The sequence below is a fragment of the Triticum urartu genome, chromosome 4A (genome assembly GCF_056163025.1).
Source record: "Triticum urartu cultivar PI428250 chromosome 4A, HENAU_Tu73, whole genome shotgun sequence".
In the NCBI taxonomy this organism is placed as follows: domain Eukaryota; kingdom Viridiplantae; phylum Streptophyta; class Magnoliopsida; order Poales; family Poaceae; genus Triticum; species Triticum urartu.
Genome location: NC_141876.1, coordinates 218,042,997 through 218,065,881, shown reverse-complemented (window position 1 = coordinate 218,065,881; position 22,885 = coordinate 218,042,997).

The following is a 22,885-nucleotide window of genomic DNA, read 5'->3' as shown; positions in this document are numbered from 1 at the left end:
TTTTACCATTGTCGAAATGTCTTGTAACCGGGATTTCGAGACTGATCGGGTCTTTCCAGGAGAAGGAATATCATTCGTTGACCTTGAGAGCTTGTGATGGGCTAAGTTGGGTCACCCCTGTAGGGTACAAACTTTCGAGAGCCGTGCCCGCGGTTATGTGGCAGATGGGAATATGTTAATATCCGGTAGCCGTGATGGTGGCCTCACTTCTAAGTCCTCACACTAGGACATCTACTATGACAATTCCACAAAAGTTGATGCCCACCGTGAGGCTCGCGCACGGTGATGATGAGTACTTGGAGGGATTTTCTCTCATGGATTGAGAAGCTCGCGATCAGCCCGATTCAAGATTTAATTGGTTTGATCTTCAACGGGAACGGTGGTAACCCGCCATACTGATGCCCGCGGGTATATCAACAAAGCATGACATGAGGCGCATGGTTGAAGATTGGAGTTGCACAGCGGTACGCGCCGCTGCGTCTAGATGATCCGGCGAAACCGAATTGAAGACAAGAATTGGCAGTGGTTTTTGCTATTACGAGTGCTTCACCCACCGCCGCCGAAACTGCTATGAGCTCTATCCTCTATTTTGTGTTCGATCAGAAGGAATTAAGCCAAGTCAAAGGACCGTGCGTACCGCAGCGATTGGAATCAAAAGTAAAGGATTGAGGTCCTATCAACAAAACAACCTATGAACCGGGATTGGGTCGGATCACAGACTCGGTTTCTGTCGTTGAGCCACCGCTACCTCTGTGAGCCGCCCGTTTTCGCCGACTCGAATCCGCAGTTCTCTTTCTAATTAAGCCGCTTGTTACCGCTACGAGACGGGCGCCCGCTGTCCGAGCTACCTCCTCCGCCGTCCTAGCCTTGAGTTGCCGCATAAGCCGTTCGCGTTCCACCTCGGCCACGCATCTGCACCTCCGAATTGACGCTCGCTGCTGTTCAGAGCCGTTCTCACCGTTGCCTTGGTCTCATCTCTGCTCCAAATGGCTACGGTGAGCCATCCTATTCGAGTGGCCTGGTTTCGCTGCGAGGGCCCGCCACAAACAGCGTTTCAAGCCGGCCGCACGCCTCGCTTTTAATCCGCTCTGGCTATCATGTTTCATCTCTGCCTCTACCTACAGTCGCTACCAGAGCGGCCTCAGTAGTCATCACTGCACCTTGAGCCGGCCCTATCCGCCGGCATCCGCTAGAGCCGTTCCTTGAGTCGCCCCTACCGGAGCAGGCCTCAAGCCGCCACCCCTGCTTGTAGGTCAGCCTGCCTACATCTTCTTCGATCCACTGCCGTCACCCCTATAGCGGGCCAAGCCGCCTTGCTACTCCAAGTCGGTCCTGCCTTGCCAGCCTTCGATGTCGCCTCAACAGTCTTCAGCAGTTGCCGCAGGCATCCCAATCAGCAGCGATCAGTTTCTCTTAAATTGGATGTACCAGTACTAATGCCAAGGCCTCAATTCGACCAAGAGCTGAGCACTCCCTACAAGGATCCAGACTCCAGAAAACAAAGGAATTATTTAGATGACACAGATATCGAGTAGTTGATCTGCCAAGTCCAATGCGTTGGTTTTTGCCTAATCTGCCAAGTCACCATTGTTGCCGGTATCTATGCCTCGCCGTTGCCGCACCCGGCTGCGTTTCCCTACACCCGACGGTTCTAGCACGTTTCGCGCTTCCCCTGCTCACGTTGAGCTAGCCTCCTGCTCTGCCCGTTCCCAACAGCCACTGCACGCACAGAAGAGGAGAAGTGGCCAGATGCTCGTATGAGGAGCTGGTTGTCAACAAAAACCAACGTGGATTGGTCAAACATTCGGATGGATTGTGCAAAGAACACAAGTGACCAGTGTACATATGGCAATTATTGTGAGCCGTCACGGTCTCCGTTTCAGCTACGGCTTTGCGCCAAGTTGCTCCTAGAACCGCCTTGCCTCCGCTAGCGCAGCGCCTGCAAGACGCCGCCTCGGCCTTATTTGGAGCCACCGGCCTGCTCCGCTCCCCTCCAACCGGCTCCTACGCCGTCTCCACGTCGCCGCGGCCGCCTCTCACCATGCTTTACTTCAGACCGCCCCCTTAGCTGCACCTTTGAGCCGTCCGTCCACGCCTCTAAGATGCCTGATCCCAGTTGAGGTGCTACACTGCTGTTGCATCACGTGAAGGCCAAAAGCTGAGTGCCAGTTCAGTTTTTGGACTTTTCCTCTTTAATTACTATGTATATTCAGAGTATGCTGCCAACGAGACCTCCAGGGAAGCTCTCACGTGGTTGCAAGGGACAAGCCCTCGCATCAAAAATCAAATGACAGTACGCATCAATACATGTACTGAGACGGAGACGTGATCGTTGCAGCGCCGAGAAAGTTTGCCTGCTGGCCGTATTCAGTGGAAGCATTCTGTAGAAGCAATTTTCCCAAACCAACAATTACCGAGATGCGAACGGGGCGTGTGATCAACCACGGTCAAAAATCCATGTTTTCTCTTTACATGGGAGCCGGGCGATCCTCTTGCTGCTACTATCGCTGCATGCACACAACAAAAGGGGAATATGGACACAATGACTATCAATTCTGCATATATTAAGGCAGATTTTGCATTTCATAGCATCGGCTAAGTGGAGCTAATGGAAACAAGTAGCGGATTTGTCGTAGTATATGCTTCCCTAACAAACGGGCAAGTTGACGTTTGCCTGGTACCTGAGCATCGTCTGGTTATCTGATGGTATATACGGATCATTGGTTATCCGAACAAATAAGGTGACATCCATTTAATTCCATTTCATTAATACGTATTATTTTTGTCAAAGAGCAATTACTCTGGCTTGCGATATTTTTTGATGTAGGACAATTTTTCACCGCAAGAGTGGTGGTTGTGTCATGGGTATATTGCTCGCACCACCATTATCATGCATCTGATCGCGCCATCAAACTCGATGAATATATGTGCAAGCCGCTGCTTTTACAACTCAATTTATATCAACATGACGTGGCTGAATCGTCTGTCCGCGCCGGCTTACAACGCCGTGGACGACTCATCTATCTATATCGCCTCTGATGTTGCGGTCATCTTTGTCGTTCGTCTCTCGCGGCCTTGTCTACATCAACACACTGGGTCATATCTGTCTACATGAGCTATTTATTGAGTATGAGCAAGTCACTACTCGGGTAGCTCGGTTTTCTTTCAACAAATTGGAGGCAAATTATCATATGTTATCAGCCGCCGTCTGCACTGGATGGCTTAATGGGCAGGCGCACAAGTCGCCGCCACTATAGTTTGGTTAACTTCAAACATCCAGTTGGAAGGAACCATTGGCCGAGTTGCTGACACGGCTCATACGGGATCATTTACAACCCGCCACAGTCACCTCAACTTTCTGTGGATTCACATCGCGCTATCAACACCAATGATATACACCCTATGCTATGGTCAAATATGGAGAATCTCAAGCCAACTCCTCGAGTCGCCTTGAGACTCGGGGGTCGTGATGACATGACTCAGTAAATGACTGACGGTTTAAAGTAAAGCAAGTCAAAGACCCCGAGTCATTGAAGGGAAGATAACCCGGTCCCGGAGGCTATTGCTATATTGATGAAAATTTGAAGGCCGTCAGACGATTTCTGGCTCAAAATGAAGAATTCCGGTTTAAAATCCGGTTCAAGGGAAATCTGTCTCCCACAAAGCTCTGAAGCTCTCAATATCCGGTTTAACATTCGGTTCAAGAAGAATATTATCTCTCAGAAAAAATTCGAGTTCTCGGAAAAATTAAAGGCTGCCAAAAAGAACTCGTTGCCTTGATGCACTGTTCAAACATGGGTATCTGATCCGGCTTATACGTCATGCTTACAAAAACACTTGGGGGCTTACTACCCATGTTAAAGGGACCAAAGAGAGTCTGTTGCAAAAGCACAACTCAAACATAGGTGCCCCTTGAGCACAGCTAAAAATATTGCTTGGGGACACTTTTGTTCTAAAGAACAAGAGTTGCTATAACCCTTGTGATAGGCTTAAAAGCCAGGTGTATTCACCTAAAACCCCGGGTTATCCTGCCTTTTTAAGTAAGCCACTCCACCCAGGTAATCCTGGAATGACCAACCGAACGTTTGACAAGTCAATCTTATGTAGACCTTGAACTTGTCAAAGTTAAAATGACGATTGGTTAATGTGAGGTCCATCTTATAAGGTTTGTAAAATGGTTTAACTCAGTGGCCTGGCAGCCCATGAAAAGCCTCATTTTTCGGCCAAGCAACCCATGAAAAGCCTCGTTTCTCGTTAGTTTTTTATTCGATGGGTTCTTTCGTTTTGAGTTTTATCTAATGAGGCTTATAAAGCTTTATGATTATAATTCACCGGTGTTTATTAACCCGGCCTGGCTTTTGACTATATGTCGCCAGTATGAGATGAGATGCTATCTGGTGTTTATTAACCCGGCCTGGCTTTTGATTATAAGTCGCCAGTGTATGATGAGAAATTATCCGGTGTTTATTAGCCCGGTTTGGCTTTGGACGTTAAGTCTCCAGTATATATTTGGATTGCGCCATTGGAATCATGCGCTTATAAATCATTGGGTCATATTATTCAAATCTTTAATAGCCAACATGGCTGGATTTTTATTATGGTTATTGTCGTGGAATTGTAGATGGTATTGCTAGGGTTTCGATGAGCAGGGAGCGAATATGCTTGACCCGGCCCTCGATCTGTTGTTTTCTTGTCCTAAGCCGCCGCTAGGTCGTCCCCTTATATACACGGGTTGACGCCCTGCAGGCTACAGAGTCGCGGCCGGCTTATACAACGTATCCGGCTCGGTGACCTTTCTTTCATGCCTTACATTACAAGTTTACATACATGGCGGTTTATATCCATGGGCCTTAAGCCGCCTTCGGGTCTAGGCCCTCTACCAAGCCTATCTATGAACCGCCATATGATCTTGGGCTTCATTGTGATGAATCGTCATAGGCATGATTCGGCTCCTCCTGGGCGGGTTATACCAAATAGTTATATCCCCAACAGTTATCAATAACCAATATTATGATTGAGGTTTTCAAAGTCGCTTCAGCGCAATGGATATTATTTTATTAGTGGATATAATTTATTCTGCAATTTAAGGAATAGTCCTGAGTAGCTGGAGGCTTACGACCCGACACTTGGGGGCTACATTATTCAAGTTGAGATTACATCAAATATGCAAGTCTCATGTCGCTGCAAGCATGCACCATGACACTTGGGGGCTAATGCAAAGTCACTTTTTTCTCACCTTATTGAAGACCCGACTCATCACATTGTAATGAGCCGGCCTTTGGGGGCTACCAATTGCTCCTGTCAACAATTCAAGGTACACAAATCTTAAATCCATTATATTGAAAGGTCTACTACTAAGTTGGATGAGTACAAAGATCTTAACCTTATGGACGTGGGTTCGAGCCCCATGGAGAGGATTACATCATATGATATTATTGTCAATGAAGTGTATATAAAGTCCCAGCTCAGTATTATCTTACTAAGCCGGCCCTTGGGGGCTACACGTTGTTTCTCAAGTCTACATATATAAAGTCCTTGCTCATTATTGCATAATGACCCGGCCCTTGGGGGCTACAGCGGTTGAAGTTTTTGTGAGCATAAGACAATTACAAGTCCCAGGTTGTTGGAAGCATGACAACCCGGCACTTGGGGACTACATATTTGGAATATTCAATTTTTGACTAGTGATTGAGATGAACAACATGGATTTCTTCAAAGGTTGCAACATTTATATTGAAGCAAGTCTTAAGTCTTCACTTTGTTCTGCTCAAGACTTGGGGCTACAAGTAATATGGATATAAGGGAGAAATATATTCAAATTCTCAGTTTTGAGCAAACCATATTGACCCGGTGTTTGCAACAATCATGACCCGGCGTCGGCAACAAGCATGACCCGGAATCATCAGTTATTATAACCCAATTTTGGAGATCATAGCTCGATAAGTTCTACATTTTAAAGCTGGCTGAATATCAGTTGCATATTTGAAGACCAATATTTTTGCCAAGTCAGAGCATTGAAAGCCGACTCAAATGGATTCTTTATTTAAAATATTTCTTCTACAAGCAAATCGATTATGAAGCTGGTCTATTGACCCGGATTTTCTAGAAGAAGGAAATGACAAGGGCTTAAGGATGTTTAGGTGCCGACTTACACGAATATTTAACCCGGAGCACAACCTGTTAAATTTGTTCTTGTGTTTTGTTTACACGATCAGTTTAACATGGATAAATCCAAATTGAACTGGGGGCTAATGTCGGGGATATACCCCGCGGTATGACCCGGCCGGATATATGACCCGACCAGACTTGGCGTTTCATTGGTAACCCGCCAGAGGATTGGCGACTCATGTGTCTGGCGGCTCACTGTTGTAACGACTCACGAGCCTGAAGACTCATTGGTGACCCGGCGGGTGTTTGAGATGGATGACATGGCCCGAGCCCCAGAAGGTCGGCTCATATTATGATGGGCCAGATTAAGAGGAAAGTCATAAGGAATATTCTCCTACAAAGGAAGCAAGACTAGGAATCCACTTGTAATAGAGTAATCCTAATCCTAGTAGGACTAGTCATGTAACCCGCCCCTTCAACATATATAAGGAAGGGCAGGGCACCCCAAGAGGGAGGGAAATAATCTCTAAGGCTAGACACAACTAAAGGGCACCCGGCTTATGCAGGGACTCCCTGATGATCATGATGAGGCCTAGCCACAAACAACATGTAGGGTTGTTACCGGATGATGTTTCCCGGGGCCCGAAGATGTCTAAACCCTTGTCTAGTGTTGCGTCTCTCGATTCTGATCAACCCCTCTCAAGCTACCACATAGATGTGTTTGCCTCACGACTAAGTCCTCACACTAGGACATCTGCCGTGACAATTCCACGACACTATGTATTGTTTTCCTGATGATCAGTAGTGGAGCCCAGTTGGGACGATCGGGGATCGGCCATTTGGGGTTGTCTTCTTTTATTTTGGTTCTGTAGTCGGACCTTGATTGAACTCTGGATGATGTATGTTTACTTGTTATTTGTGTGAAGTGGCGATTGTTGGCCAACTCTTTATCCCTTTCTTATTCAGTACATGTGATTGTGTGAAGATTACCCCTCTTGTGACAAAACCACCATGCGGTTATGCCTCTAAGTCGTGCCTCGACACGTGGGAGATATAGCCGCATTGTGGGCATTACAGAATGCCTCCGGTGGTGTACCGGGATGTGCAATGAATCAAGAGTGACATGTATGAAAAATTATGAACGGTGGCTTTGCCACAAATACGATGTCAACTACATGATCATGCAAAGCAATATGACAATGATGAAGCGTGTCATAATAAATGGAACAGTGGAAAGTTACATGGCAATATATCTCAGAATGGCTATGGAAATGCCATAATAGGTAGGTATGGTGGCTATTTTGAGGGAGGTAAATGGTGGGTTTATGGTACCAGCGGAAGTTGCGCGGTACTAGAGAGGCTAGCAACGGTGGAAGGGTGAGAGTGCGTATAATCCATGGACTCAACATTAATCATAAAGAACTTACATAATTATTGCAAAAATCTATTAGTTATCAAAACAAAGTACTACGCGCATGCTCCTAGGGGGATAGGTTGGTAGGAAAAGACCATCGCTCGTCCCCGACCGCCACTCATAAGGAAGACAATGAAAAAATATCTCATGCTCCAACTTCGTTACGTAACGGTTCACCATACGTGCATGCTACGGGACTCACAAAACTTAACACAAGTATTTCTCAAATTCACAACTACTCACTAGCATGACTCTAATATCACCATCTTCATATCTCAAAACAATCATACGGAATCAGACTTCTCATAGTATTCAATGCACTTTATATGAAAGTTTTTATTATATCCCTCTAGGATGCCCATCATATTAGGACTAAATTCATAACCAAATCAAACTACCATGCTGTTTAGAGACTCTCAAAATGATATAAGTGAAGCATGAGAGTTCGACAATTTCTTCAAAATAAAACTACCGACATGCTCTAAAAAGATATAAGTGAAGCACTAGAGCAAACGACAAACTACTCCAAAAGATATGAGTGAAGCACAATGAGTAGTTGAATAATTATGTAACTATGTGAAGACTCATTCTCATACATAAAATTTCAGATACTAAGTACTTTATTCAAACAATAAGCAAAATAAAATAAAATGACATTGCAAGGATAGCACATATCATGTAAAGAATCAAAAACTTAGGCTCAACCAAAACTTACTAATAGTTGTTGAAGAAGAAAGGTGGGATGCCTACCGGGGCATCCCCAAGCTTAGATGCTTGAGACTTCTTGAGATATTAATTAGGGATACCTTGGGGATCCCCAAGCTTGAGCTTTTGTGTCTCCTTAATTCCTCTCATATCACGGTTTCCCTAATTCTTAAAAGCTTCATCCACACAAAACTCAACAAGAACTCGTGAGGTAAGTTAGTATAAATCCATGCTCAATATTATCATTATATAGTGTAGAAAATCACTAAAATTATAATTTGACATTGCATACTAAATGCCTCTGCATATTTAATACTCATATCATCAAATAGAATCATTAAACAAGCAAACATATGCAAATAATGCAATCATAACAGCAATCTGTCTAAACAGGATAGTCTGTAAAGAATGCAAGAAGAATCATACTTCTTCAACTCCAAAAATTATGAAACTGTAGATAATTAGTTGTTACTCATTGTGTACAAATTTCAAGATTTCATCATGTCCTGACTATTCACAAATATTCAAAACATAACAGCAAACTTTCTGTTTTTAAAACAGCAACATATGGACATGCAAAATAAGCATGGTAAAGGCTATACTTGACCTTTTTATTGAAGTAAAAGAGGAAAAATATTAATCTAAATAACAGAAAGCAAATCCTAATAAAAGAAAATGATGCTCGAAGCAAAACTCATATCATATAGTGAATAAAAATATAGCCTCAAGTAAAATTACCGATGAACGAAGACGAAACAGGGGATGCCATCCGGGGCATCCCCAAGCTTAGGCTCTTGGTTGCCATTGAATATTACCTTGGGATGCCATGGGCATCCCCAAGCTTAGGCTCTTTCCACTCCTTATTCCGTAGTCCATCGAATCTTTACCCATAACTTGAAAACTTCACAACACAAAACTCAACAGAAAACTCGTGAGCTCCGTTAGTATAAGAAAGCAAATCACCACTTAGGTACTGTCAAGACAATATTCATAATTTTTCTCACATGATGCCTACTGTACCATATCATTTATACAATTTATATTAAGCAATATAAGACATAGAAACTAGAAACAAGCAAACTATGTATCGAAAACAGAACCTGTCAAAACCAGAACAATCTGTAGTAATCTTTAACTCTCGAATACTTCTCTAACTCCAAAAATCCTGATAAATTAGGAAGTCCTAGGTAATTTGATTATAAATACTCCTAAAAAAGAATCAGTATTTTATTGCGCTTGTGTTAAAAATGAAAACTAATCTCCTGGGCGCAAATGTTTCTGTTTTTCAGCAAGATCAAATCAACTATCACCGTAAGCCATCCCAAAGGTCTTACTTGGCACTTTATTGAAACAAAAGCTATAAAACTTGATTACTAAAGTAGCATAGTCATGTGAACACACAAAAACAGTAGGTAAAGGTGTTGGGTTGTCTCCCAACAAGCGCTTTTCTTTAATGCCTTTCTTGTTAGGCATGATAATTTCAATGATGCTCACATAAAAGGTAAGAATTGAAACATAACGGGAGCATCATGAAGCATATGACAAGCACATTTAAGTCTAACCCACTTCCTATGCATAGGGATTTTGTGAGCAAACAATTTATGGGAATAATAATCAAATAGCATAGGAGGACAAAACAAGCATAACTTCAAAACTTTTACAACAGAAAGAGGAAACTTGATATTATTGCAATTCCTACAAGCATATATTCCTCCCTCATTATAATTTTGAGTAGCATCACGAATAAATTCAACAATATAACGATCACATAAAGCATTCTTTTCATGATCTACAAGCATAGAAAATTTACTACTCTCCACATAAGAAAAATTCTTCTCATTTGGAATAGTGGGAGCAAATTCAACCAAATAACTATCATGGGATTGAAAATTGAAATCAAGATGACAAGTTTCATTGTTATCATTATTCTCTATAGCATACATGTCATCACAATAATCTTCATAGATAGGAGGCATTCTTTCATCATAGTAAATTTTCTCATCAAAACATGGGGCAAAAAGTATCATCTTCATCAAACATAGCATCCCCAAGCTTGTGGCCTTGCATATCATTAGCATCATGGATATTCAAAGAATTCATAATAACAACAATGCAATCATGCTCATCATCCAAAGATTTAGTGACAAACATTTTAATGCATTCTACTTCTAACACTTTGGCACAATTATGGGAACCCTTATTTTCACGAAAGACATTTAAAAGATGAAGCATATGAGGCAACGTCAATTCCATTTTTTTGTAGTTTTATTTTATAGACAAAACTAGTGATAAAACAAGAAACTAAAAGACTCGATTGCAAGATCCAAAGAGATACCTTCATGCACTCACCTCCCCGGCAACGGCGCCAGAAAAGAGCTTGATGTCTACTACACAACCTTCTTCTTTTAGACGTTGTTGGGCCTCCAAGTGCAGAGGTTTGTAGGACAGTAGCAAATTTCTCTCAAGTGGATGACCTAAGGTTTATCAATCCGTGGGAGGTGTAGGATGAAGATGGTCTCTCTCAAACAACCCTGAAACCAATAAGGAAAGAGTGTCTTGTGTCACCAACACACCCAATGCAATGGTAAATTGTATAGGTGCACTAGTTCAGCGAAGATATGGTGATACAAGTGCAATATGGATGGTAGATATAGGTTTTTGTAATCTAAAAATATAAAAACAACAAGGTAACTAATGATAAAAGTGAGCACAAACGATATTGCAATGATTCGAAACAAGGCCTAGGGTTCATACTTTCACTAGTGCAAGTTCTCTCAACAAGGATAACATAATTAGATCATATAACTATCCCACAACATGCAACAAAGAGTCACTCCAAAGTCACTAATAGCAGAGAACAAACAAAGAGATTATTGTAGGGTACGAAATGTGGCACCCCAGCTCAGAGCAACCGGTTTACCATGCATTGCCAGCCTAGAGACCATGTCTTCTGGCAACACACAACCTCTTGGTACTGAAAACAACTACTTTATTGATGCTAGCGGATAAAAGTTTATATTACAATAGATAGCGAGGCCAAGCGGCACACACGGTGTGGCTGAACAATATGTACATTATTTAGTGAACATAAAGGCCTCGATCATAACAACTACCTGGCAGCGGGACAACATCGTAGCGGAACTCCATAGCACAGGGACACCAATGTGGACACAATCGAGACTCGGACAACACTCCTTTCTGACAATGCCTTCCTAAAATCTGGCATGACATGCTAGGTCAGTACATTGAATGTACTTGCAAGCTCACAATAGATATAAACATAATGACAGACAATATCATGATAATAAAGCAATTATTAATAATGCAACAATATAACCAACATGTTGTGATCATGCTCTTGCGAGAAAAATCCCTTTTTCCAATGGTGATCACTTCTTGGATCACAACTGTACCATCCTCACAATCTTAACTATGAATCTCTCGTGATCTTTCTGGCGATCACAACCACGACCCAAATTTGGTCTAAAACGATGATCCTTCTGGCGATAACAACCACGACCCAAATTTGATCTAAAACGATGATCCTTCCAGCGATCACAACCACGACCAGCACTTGGTCTTGTCCATCCCGATGGCCTTCCTGCCATCATCAACAGTGTAGAGTTCATAACTTAGTGTGCCAGATTTATTAAATGTTGACCCATGGTGTGACCTACTTTAGAGCGTTTCCGTAACCGTGGACTCGGCTATCGATAGATTAATACACTCTATAGAGGTAGCGCACTGTACCCACACCACGGAACCCATGGCCTCGCACTCCCATTCGGGTAAACCAACGGCGTTCCGATGAAACCCCTCCATTGCCATGACAATCCCCTGGCCACTCCAACTCAATCCCCTCTGGGCTAGTCCTGGGTGGCCCCGTGTCTACCAAAGACACACGACCACCGTCGTGGCCAACACATAAACACTCCCAAATGGGGACATGGTACAAAAATCTCAACAACGGGCACACAAGGTTATGTCTGCTTACCGGGCCAGGGTACCGCATGCCCATAAACTTCCCTCATTAGAGAAACCGGCCAGAGGCATGACAACGGACCGAATAAAGGCCTTCCCATAAAGGCAAATGTGGTTGCACTGGGAAAAACTCGATTTAGTGGCACCATGACCCGGTCAACGATATATTCAAGTTGAGTTACTATCAGGTTCAACTTGAAGTGAAAATAACCGGTGTCATAATATGCCATGAAATGCACCACTAACATATGCATCACATATCAACTGAAATGACTGAGTCAACTATCTCCACACCAAGGAAAAAAATCAACAACTCATGATACTTCTCTGGTTAGGATCAAACCTTGCTATAACCAAAATCTTTTCTAGCAAGTTTATCATTTTCTCAAGCAAGAAAATAACTCCATATAATTACTCATATCCATAACTATATTACTCTACCAAAGCAAACTTTAATTTTAGTTTCTCTACCAACTTAGTTATCTTTAAACTTTCTGTAAATCAAGCATATTAACTTAACCAAGCAACTACATAATATAAACATCGTAATAGTTATCTAACTGCATGGATTAAATCATTCATTCAAGTAGGAAAATCACAAATATTGTAATGGCACCATGAAAATCTTGTTGTGGCTTGCCTTAGTGCAGATGAGGTTCACAACCCTCCTGGTGATCCTCAAGACAATCCTCACCCTTTGAAAATAATTATAAACACAAAAAGAAAACATCAAGAACCCTTCTGAAATTCACCAGAAAATCTAGACAGCAGGGAAAAATCCCATTTTTGGTGAGCTTCTAGATTTCTCTACAAAGAACACAATGCAAAAAGAATCAATTCATTTCGACTTATGGTTAAAGAGTTTTGGCTATTTGAAGCTCTCTGGAAAAAATATGAAATTTGAATTAAATAGAAACAGACTGGGGGGTGACGTCGAAGGCGTAAGTCCTCGGGGTGCCACCACTCATACCGCTTCGCGTGCGTACTGAGTGGCTGACTAGCGGGCCCTACTAGTCAGGTGAGGGGGAGAGGGGGAAGAAACAGGGGATGACGCGGCTTCACCGGAGCAAACGCCGGCGACGAGGGCTTCTTGGCCAAAATGAGAGGGGGGAATCGAGAGAGGAGACGGAGGCGCACCTGCCCGTACCCCTAGAGTAGCTAGGGGTGGTCAGACGGCCTCGGAACCGTCCTCTCTAGCGGAGACAGGAAGCAGAGCTCGCCGGAGACGAAGACGACGGCGAGCAGAGGCTACTCTAGGGGCTCCAACCGGACGGAATGGCACCACCGCAGAGTGGTGGATGCCCTGGAAGGGTTGCCCAGGCCTGGGAGGGGACGAATCTACAAAGACGACCCAGGGGGATCACCGGTGAGCTCAAGCTCGGGGACAGCGGCCCGCGGCCTGCCCGGCCAGGTTACGGTAGTTTACGAGGTTGTGGAGTGTGTGGAAGTGGAGGATGGTGCTCGAGGAGGCTGAGGAGGGACCCATTTATAGGCCAGCATCGAGGGGGGATCAGGCTCCACCGGTGACACCTGGACACGGCGCCCGGCGATGAGCAGCGTCAGAGAGAGAGGGAGAAGGCGACGCATCTCACGCGGGGACTGTGGGCGAACGGGGACGAGCATAGGATCAAGAGCAAGGCGACGAGCACAGTGCAGAGCGGACTATTGTGTTGGCCGGACCGCGACCGTGCTCGCTGCGGCGAGCTCCGACATCAGCGAGTGCCGGGGGAGAGTTAATGGAGCTAGGACGAAGATTGTGGTGAGCACGCGCGAAACAGAGCGATCGGCGGCACTCAGAGCGTGTCGATACGCAGGTTGGTATCGTGTACACGCATGGTCACCGCGTGAACTTTGCCCTCAGGCCGACCTATGTCCAAAACTCATGTCTGGCTTGTTGTTCGTGGTAGGTTTGAAGATTACCACGATTTGGTTTGGATCCAGACATAGTAGAAAAGATTTCACCAGCCTAGTAAGTTTCTGGTCAGTAACTTTGAGAGGTTACTGAGGTCAAACGGATGGGAGTTGGGAGCTGGGCTTTGGAGGTTAGCAATCATCTACTAAGGTGATGACGCACAAGAAAAATCAGCCACATTGGAGAAAGTAAAAGGCTAGTTGCTGTAGAAACCACCATTTTTATCCAGAACAAAAAATATTTTCTGTAGCAAAAATATTCCAAAAAGTGATGAAATATTTTTGCTCAGGAAGGTGCCCTAGGGTTCAAAGAATATTTGTGAATTTTCTCTGATTTTTGTGGGCAAGAAAAATTGGGGTTGCTTTGGAGCACATTCAGCTAGCTAGGGTTTAAGAGAGGAAAATGAATATTTTTCATTTAAGAAACATATTCCAATAATTGTTTTGAGATGAACCAGAGTGGGAATGCGGGTTAGAGAGGGAAATGGGACACTTGGGTGAAAGCCAAGGGGTACCCAATTGTTTAAGTCCATATGAAAAGACTCAGAACTCCAAATTTCAAATTCAAACCAACTAAAAACAAGGCAAAGAAAAGAGGGCAAAAACCAGGCTATCACAAACATCCCCCACATAGAATGAATCTCGTCCTCGAGATTCGGTTGCTTGGGAAAACCATTCTAGATAATGAGCCTTAAGATATTCCTCCCGTTCCCATGTTGATTCTAACTCTGTGTGATGCTCCCACTGAACCTTGTAGAACTTTCTTACTTTGCTACAAGTGACCCTTTCGATCTGATCCAAAATTTTAACTGGTCTCTCTTCATATGTCAAGTCCTTTGCCAACTCTATCTCAGTCATAGCAGTCTTTTTCTCAGGCGGCGATATTCATCGCCTCAACTGTGAAACGTGAAACACGTTGTACATGTCCGACAATTCAGGGGGTAGTTCCAACTGATATGCAACAGTATCCACTCGTGACATAACTGGAAATGGACCAATAAATCTAGGTGCCAACTTTCCACGAGTCTGAAATCTCTTGATTCCCTTCATAGGAGTGACTCGGAGGTATACGTGTTCTCCTAGTTCAAAGTTGATCTAACGGTGCTTTGCATCATAATAACTCTTCTGTCGGGATTTGGCCAACTGCAATTTGTCTCTGATTTCCTTAACTTGTTTCTCAGCTTCCGTCATGAGATTTGTCCAGAAGATACGTCTATCTCCGGTTTGAGACCAATTTAATGGGGTGCGGCATATACGACCATACAAAGCCTCATATGGTGAAAGTTTTAGACTGATCTGGAAGCTGTTGTTGTAAGAGAACTCTGCATACGGCAGGAAGTCTTCCCATTTTGTCCTTGGGCCAAAGTGTAGGCTCGCAGCATATCTTCTAGTATTTGATTTACTCGCTCTGTCTGTCCATCAGTCTGAGGATGATAAGGGGTACTGTATTCCAGGGCTGTTCCCAAGGCTTGATGGAGACGTAACCAAAAAGCGGAGGTAAAAAGTGCACCTCGGTCAGACGTGATAGTTTGGGGCACTCCATGAAGACTGACTATTCTGGATACATACAGCTGAGCAAGTTGATCTGCTCGATATGTGGGTCTGATTGGAATAAAGTGAGCAACCTTGGTTAAGGTGTCCACTATGACCCAGATTGCATCATTGCCTCGCTGAGTCTTGGGTAGTCATGTGATGAAATCCATGCAGATATCATCCGATTTCCATCGTGAAACTGGCAACGGTTAGAGAAGTCCGGCTGGCTTCTGATGCTCCGCCTTTACCTTGTTGCATATGTCGCAACAAGACACAAAATAGGCAATGTCTTTCTTCATTCCATCCCACCGGAATATTTGTCGAAGGTCTTCATACATTTTTGTACCTCCAGGGTGAATAGAATACGAAGATTTGTGTGCTTCTGACAGGATTTTCTGCTTTAACTCTGTTTGATTGGGTACACAATGCCTTCCACTGAAACGGAAGGTACCAAATTGATCCTTCAAGAAGTCTGAAGTCTGTCCTGCCACCATGTTCTTGGCATGCTTGTGCAGGACGGTGTCAGCTGGCTGGGCCTTGCAGATCTCTTCCTCAAGTCTGGGGGCTACTTCCAAAATAATAGCAAGGCCGGCATCAACTATGACCAGGTTGAGCTGAGCAATCCCCTCTTGAAGTTCAGGAGGCAAGGATTTCAATATGACATTCAGGCTGGTAGGCTTTCGACTGAGTGCATCGGCAACCATGTTGGCCTTACCCGGGTGGTAATTGATTTCAAGGTCGTAATCCTTGACTAACTCAAGCCATCTTTGTTGACGGAGATTTAAATCTGGCTGAGTAAACATATACTTGAGACTTTTGTGATCATGAGTAGGATAATTTCCCTCGTCGGGTCGTAACTGTCATGATGCATAGGCCACTATATTGCTATCTTACATAAGTACGCATCCAAGTCCTTGTCTGGAGGTGTGACAGTATACATCGAAACTGTGGTAGATATCAGGAAGAGTCAGCACAGGTGCAGTTGTCAGCCGGACCTTTAGCTCATTGAAACTTTTCTCATAGTCCTCAGTCCATTCAAACTTCTTATCCTTTTTGAGCAGTTCCGTCATGGGTTTAGCAATCTTGGAAAACCCTTCAATGAAACAATGGTAGTACCCGGCTAATCCAAGAAAACTCCGAATCTGTGATACGGTTGTAGGTGGCAACCAATCGAGCACACCCTTTACTTTGCTCGGGTCCACGGCTATACCTTCGGCGGATAGCACGTGTCCAAGGAATCCAACCTGCTTGAGCCAAAAATCGCATTTACTGAATTTGGCGTATAGCTGATGGTCGCGGAGTCGTTGTAACACTGCTCAAAGGTGTTCTTTGTGATCTTCTTCACTTCTTGAGTAAATAAGTATGTCATTGATGAAGACCACCACGAAATTATCGAGGAAGTCCATGAACACTTTTTCATCATATGCATTGAGAAGTCAGGGGCGTTGGTGAGCCCAAAGGACATAACTGTATATTCATAAAGACCGTATGGAGTGGTAAATGCGGTCTTAGGAATATCTTCCTTTTTAATCTTGTGTTGATGATATCCTGTCCGTAAATCAACCTTGGAGAACACCTTGGCCCCACTGAGCTGATCAAACAAGTCATCAATCCTTGGCGACGGATATTTGTTTTTGATGCTGACATCATTCAGCTGACGGCAATCCATACACATGCGGAGGCTGCCATCCTTTTTGTCCACGGAGATAGCAAGTGATCCCCATGGTGAAGATCTGGGATGGATATATCCTTTTTGGAGCATTTCATCAAGCTGTTTCTTTAGCTCCACTAATTCTGATGAGGGCATCCGGTAATGCTTCTTGTATAATGGTGCGGTTCCGGGCACAAGATCTATTGTGAACTCAAGCCCTCGATCTGGTGGCATGTCTGGCAGCTCTTCTGGGAATACATCAGGAAATTCACTGACCATAGGAATTAATTCCAATTCAGCCACAACGGTGAAGACCATTTCTTTCTTGGGAATGCTTCTGCGAGCATAAAATTTGGTAGTCTGCCCCTTCTGACTAGTCAAAGTGACTTCTCGGGTCACGCAATTTATGCATACTTGATATTGAGTCAGCCAATTCATACCCAAGATAACATCCAATTTAGCAGACTCAATGATTATCAAAGAAGTTGAAAAGCAGACTCCGTTGATATTGATTTCCAGATTATGGCAGACCAGATTGCTCTTGATTAAGGATCCAGGGGTTTGTACCAGCATATTCTTGCCCAAAAGCGAACAAGGAAATTTGTTTTGGGCAGCAAAACTCCTAGAGATAAAAGAGTGGGAAGCCCCGAAGTCAAATAAAATAGCTGCAGGTATGCTATTAACAGGAAACATATCAATGACGACTTCGGGGTATTCTTGGGCTTCATCTGTGGAGAGGTGATGGACATGCCCAGTGATGTTTTGCTGGTTTGGACATGATTCCATAAAGTTGACTTGTGGCCTGAATAGAGCATGTGCCTTGCTGTTCTTTGGACACTGTCTGGCATAATGTCCGGTTTGCCCACAACTGAAGCAAGAATTGTCGCGCTGTCGCTCCTCGTGCACTTGGTTGGTCACGACATTCTTGACTTGAGTGGTGGTCTTGTTAACATTCTGTTGCCAATTGGGATTGTATTCCACATGAGCCTGCTGCCAGGTACGAGCCTTTTGCACGGGTTGCCCATCCTTCTTTGCCTCAAACTTGCGCTTGTGATCATTGCTAGCAGGCTTATTATCCGATACAAGCATGTGCTCCCTTTGAGCAATGAAAGCCTTGTTCATTAGAGTTTGGAAATCTGGAAAATCAAACATACTGAGAGTACACCGGAGTTGTGGGTTTAATGCACCAAGAAATTTGTCAATCTTTCTTTCTTCAGTGGCCACGTCATGAAGGGAGTAACGTGACAGATGATTGAATTTTTGCAAATATTCACCCACAGACTAATTCCCTTGGTGGAGCGCGAGAAATTCTTGCTTCTTAGTCTTCATAATTCCAATAGGGATGTGATACTTCCGGAACCGGTCCTTGAATTTTCACCAGGTTATTTTTCATCAGCAGGCCACATGGCTTTTATATTTTTCCACCATATGGCAGCAGTGCCTTCAAGATAATGAGTTGCAAATGGAACTTTATCACCTTCCACAGTACGAGAAATCTCAAGTTTCCTCTCAATAGTTCACAGCCAATCGTCTGCTTCCAAGGGGTCAATAACCTGGCTGAAACTGGGAGGCTTGGTCCTTTGAAAATCTGACAGCTTGGAGTGATGACCGTTCTGATTCCCATTCTGCCCAACCATAGCTTGCACACTTCTTAAAATTTCAATCAGATCATTACTTCGTCTTTCCTCAAACATTCGCAAAATTTGCTTGGTGGAGGGAGGATTTGGCGGTTGAGGCAGTGGTGGAACGTACGGCTCGGGGGAATGTCCTGCCTATCGTGCGGAACGACGAACAGGAGTACCCTTGCGAACGTTGCTACTGCTGCCTCTCCGCGGCATCCTATTGTGATTTTTCCCAAGACAACGCAACCGAGATGAGAAGCATTCAAAATAAAATGGGGAAAAGCCGGCAATAAAAGCCTGAGGAAAACCAAAATGCCAAAAAAATACGGCGAATAAAATAGAGTCCCAACATAATTATACATAGACTCATAAATGAAAGATACATAACATGCCGGGTTCAACTACTCGCATACATGAAACGAAACCTCATGACTCGTACGATTACACTCGTACACCATCCCGATGACTACGAATACTCAGAAACTCTACTGCTCGGCTGGGGCGGCGGGGTCCTCTCCTAAAGCGGACTCGGATCTAGAACTGACGTGGTTAAGTGAGACCTCCGGGTTAAAGGTAACACGGCGACGCTGCCTCGAGGGCTCTCCCTCAGGGGCAGGGGTAGGGTGAAGCATCGGGGCTACAGGAGTAGTGAGAAGTGAAACCCACTCAGTCGGGGTGCTGAGAGGGCTCACGGCCGTGGCGCCCGAGCTACTTGGAGGAGTAACTGGTGAAACAGGGGAACTAGAACTGGCTGGGATATAAGGAGTAAATCCCAGGGAGGATGGAGTAGTGGTAGATCTAGTAGCGACTAGAGCAAAGGCTAAAGCAGTACGGGCACGAGTCAGATCTCGAGCCAGCTCGTGGATCATAAGATTGCTAGCGGTGATATAGCGAGCAAGATGACTAGCAATACTATCTGACTCCGGATCAATGATAGGGAAGCGGACACGACCATTGTCATGCAGAGAAGGATTGTAGTAGAAACCTGGGTGGCTCTGCATTCGGACCTCGTTGTAACGAAGCTCGACAAGGACCTCGAATGCAGCAAACTGGACAGCCTGTGAAGCGGTAGAAGCGTAACCGCTCCGAGAGGTATGAGTGTAAGTGCTGGAGTCGGAACTGGTGAGCAAAGTGACCATTGCGTGATACTCATACACTGAGTCAGCTAGAGGCTCTCGGTACACACGATAGATTGGATCGTTCCTGAGGGGGTACAGCCGGCGCCACACGTTATGAAGGAGATGCGGCAACCTGAACGGCATCAGCTGAAACTGGCACGGATACGGCACTAGAGCCATCTACACTCACAACCATTAGTGGGTTAGCATAAAAATAAAACAAGTGTATGCAATGCAACAACCAGCTACCAAAGTTACTAGCACTCAACTTAAACTCGTATCTACCATCCAGTTAACACATCTTAGTCTAGCGTGGCCTATAGTCAGCGTGGCTCTGATACCAAGTGTTGTGGCACCCCGGCTCAGAGCAATCGGTTTACCATGCATTGCCAGCCCAGAGACCATGTCTTCGGGCAACACACAACATCTTGGTATAGAAAACAACCGCTTTATTGATGCTAGCAGATCAAAGTTTATATTACAACAGATAGCGAGGCCAAGCGACACACACGGTGTGGCTAAAAAATATGTACATTATTTAGTGAACATAAAGGCCTCGATCATAACAACTACATGGCAGCGGAACAACATCGTAGCGAAACTCCATAGCACAGGGACACCGATGTGGACATGATCTAGACTCGGACATCACTCCTTTACAACAATGCTTTCCTGAAATCTGGCATGACACGCTAGGTCAGTACATTGAATGTACTTGCAAGCTCACAACAGACATAAACATAATGACAAACAATATCATGATCATTAATCAATCATTAATAGTGCAACAATATAACCAACATGCTGTGATCATGCTCTTGCGAGAAAAATCCTTTTTTCCAACGGTGATGGCTTCTTGGATCACAACCGTACCATCCTCACAATCTTAACTATGAATATCTCGTGATCTTTCTGGCGATGAAAACCATGACCCAAATTTTGTCTAAAACGATGATCCCTCCAGCGATCACAACCACGACCCAAATTTGATCTAAAAGGATGATCCTTCCAGTGATCACAACCACAACCAGCACTTGGTCTTGTCCATCCCAATGGCCTTCCTGCCATCATCAACAGTGCAGAGTTCATAACTTAGTGTGCCAGATTTATTAAATGTTGACCCATGGTGTGACCTACTTTAGAGCGTGTCCGTAACCGTGGAATCGGCTATCGATAGATTAACCCATGGCCTCGCACTCCCATTCGGGTGGACCAACGGCGTTCCGACAAAACCCCTCAATTGCCATGACACTCTCCCGGCCACTCCGACTCACTCCCCTCTGGGCTAGTCCTGGGTGGCCCCGTGTCTACCAAAGACACATGACCACCGTCGTGGCCAACACATAAACTATCCCAAAAGGGGACACGGTACCAAAAATCTCAACAACGGGCACACAAGGTTATGTCTGCTTACCGGGCCAGGGTACCGCACGCCCATAACCTTCCCTCGTTAGAGGCACCGGCCAGAGGCATGACAACAGACCAAATAAAGGCCTTCCCATAAAGGCAAATGTGGTTGCACTGGGAAAAACTCGATTCAGTGGCACCATGACCCGGTCAACGATATATTCAAGTTGAGTTATTATCAGGTTCAACTTAAAGTTAAAATAACCGGTGTCATAATATGCAATGAAATGCACCACTAACATATGCATCACATATCAACTGAAATGACTGTGTCAACTATCTCCACACCAAGCAAAAAAATCAACAACTCATGATACTTCTATGGTTAGGATCAAACCTTACTTTAACCAAAATCTTTTCTAGCAAGTTTATCATTTTCTCAAGCAAGAAAATAACTCCATATAATTACTCATATCCATAACTATATTACTCTACCATAGCAAACTTTAATTTTAGTTTCTCTACCAACTTAGTTATCTTTAAACTTTCTGTAAATCAAGCATATTAACTTAACCAAGCAACTACAGAATATAAATATCATAATAGTTATCTAAATGCATGGATTAAATCATTCATTCAAGTAGGAAAATCAGAAATATTGTAATGGCATCATGAAAATGTTGCTGTGGCTGGCCTTGGTGTAGATGAGGTTCACAAGCCTCCTGGTGATCCTCAAGACAAGCCACACCCTGTGAAAACAATTATAAACACAAAAAGAAAACATCAAGAACCCTTCTGAAATTCACCAGAAAATCTAGACATCAGGGAAAAATCCCAATTTTTGTGAGTTGCTAGATTTCTTTACAAAGAACACAATGCAAAAAGAATCAATTCATTTGGACTTATGGTTAAAGAGTTTTGGCTATTTGAAGCTCTCTATAAAAATATGAAATTTGAATTAAATAGAAATAGACTGGGGGTGACGTCGAAGGCGTAAGGCCTCGGGGCGCCACCTATCATACCGCTTCGCGTGCGTACTGAGTGGCTGACTAGCGGGTCCCGCTAGTCAGGTAGGGGGATAGGGGGAAAGAAACAGGGGACGACGCGGCTTTGCCGGAGCAAACGCCGATGATGAGGGCTTATTGGACAAAATGAGAGGGGGGAATCAAGAGAGGAGACGGAGGCGCACCTGCCCGTACCCGTAGAGAAGCTAGGGGTGGTCGGACAGCGTCGGAACCATCCTATCTAGCGGAGACAGGAAGCAGAGCTCGCCGGAGACGACGGCGAGCAGAGGCGACTCCAGGGGCTCCAGCCGGACGGAACGGCACCACCGCAGAGTGGCGGAGGCCCTGGAAGGGTTGCCCAGACCTGGGAGGGGCCGGAGCTACGGAGACGACCCGAAGGGATCGCCGGCGAGCTCGAGCTCGGGGACGGCGGCTCGCGGACTGCCCGGCCGGGCTACGGTTCTTTACGAGGTTGTGGATTGTGTGGCAGT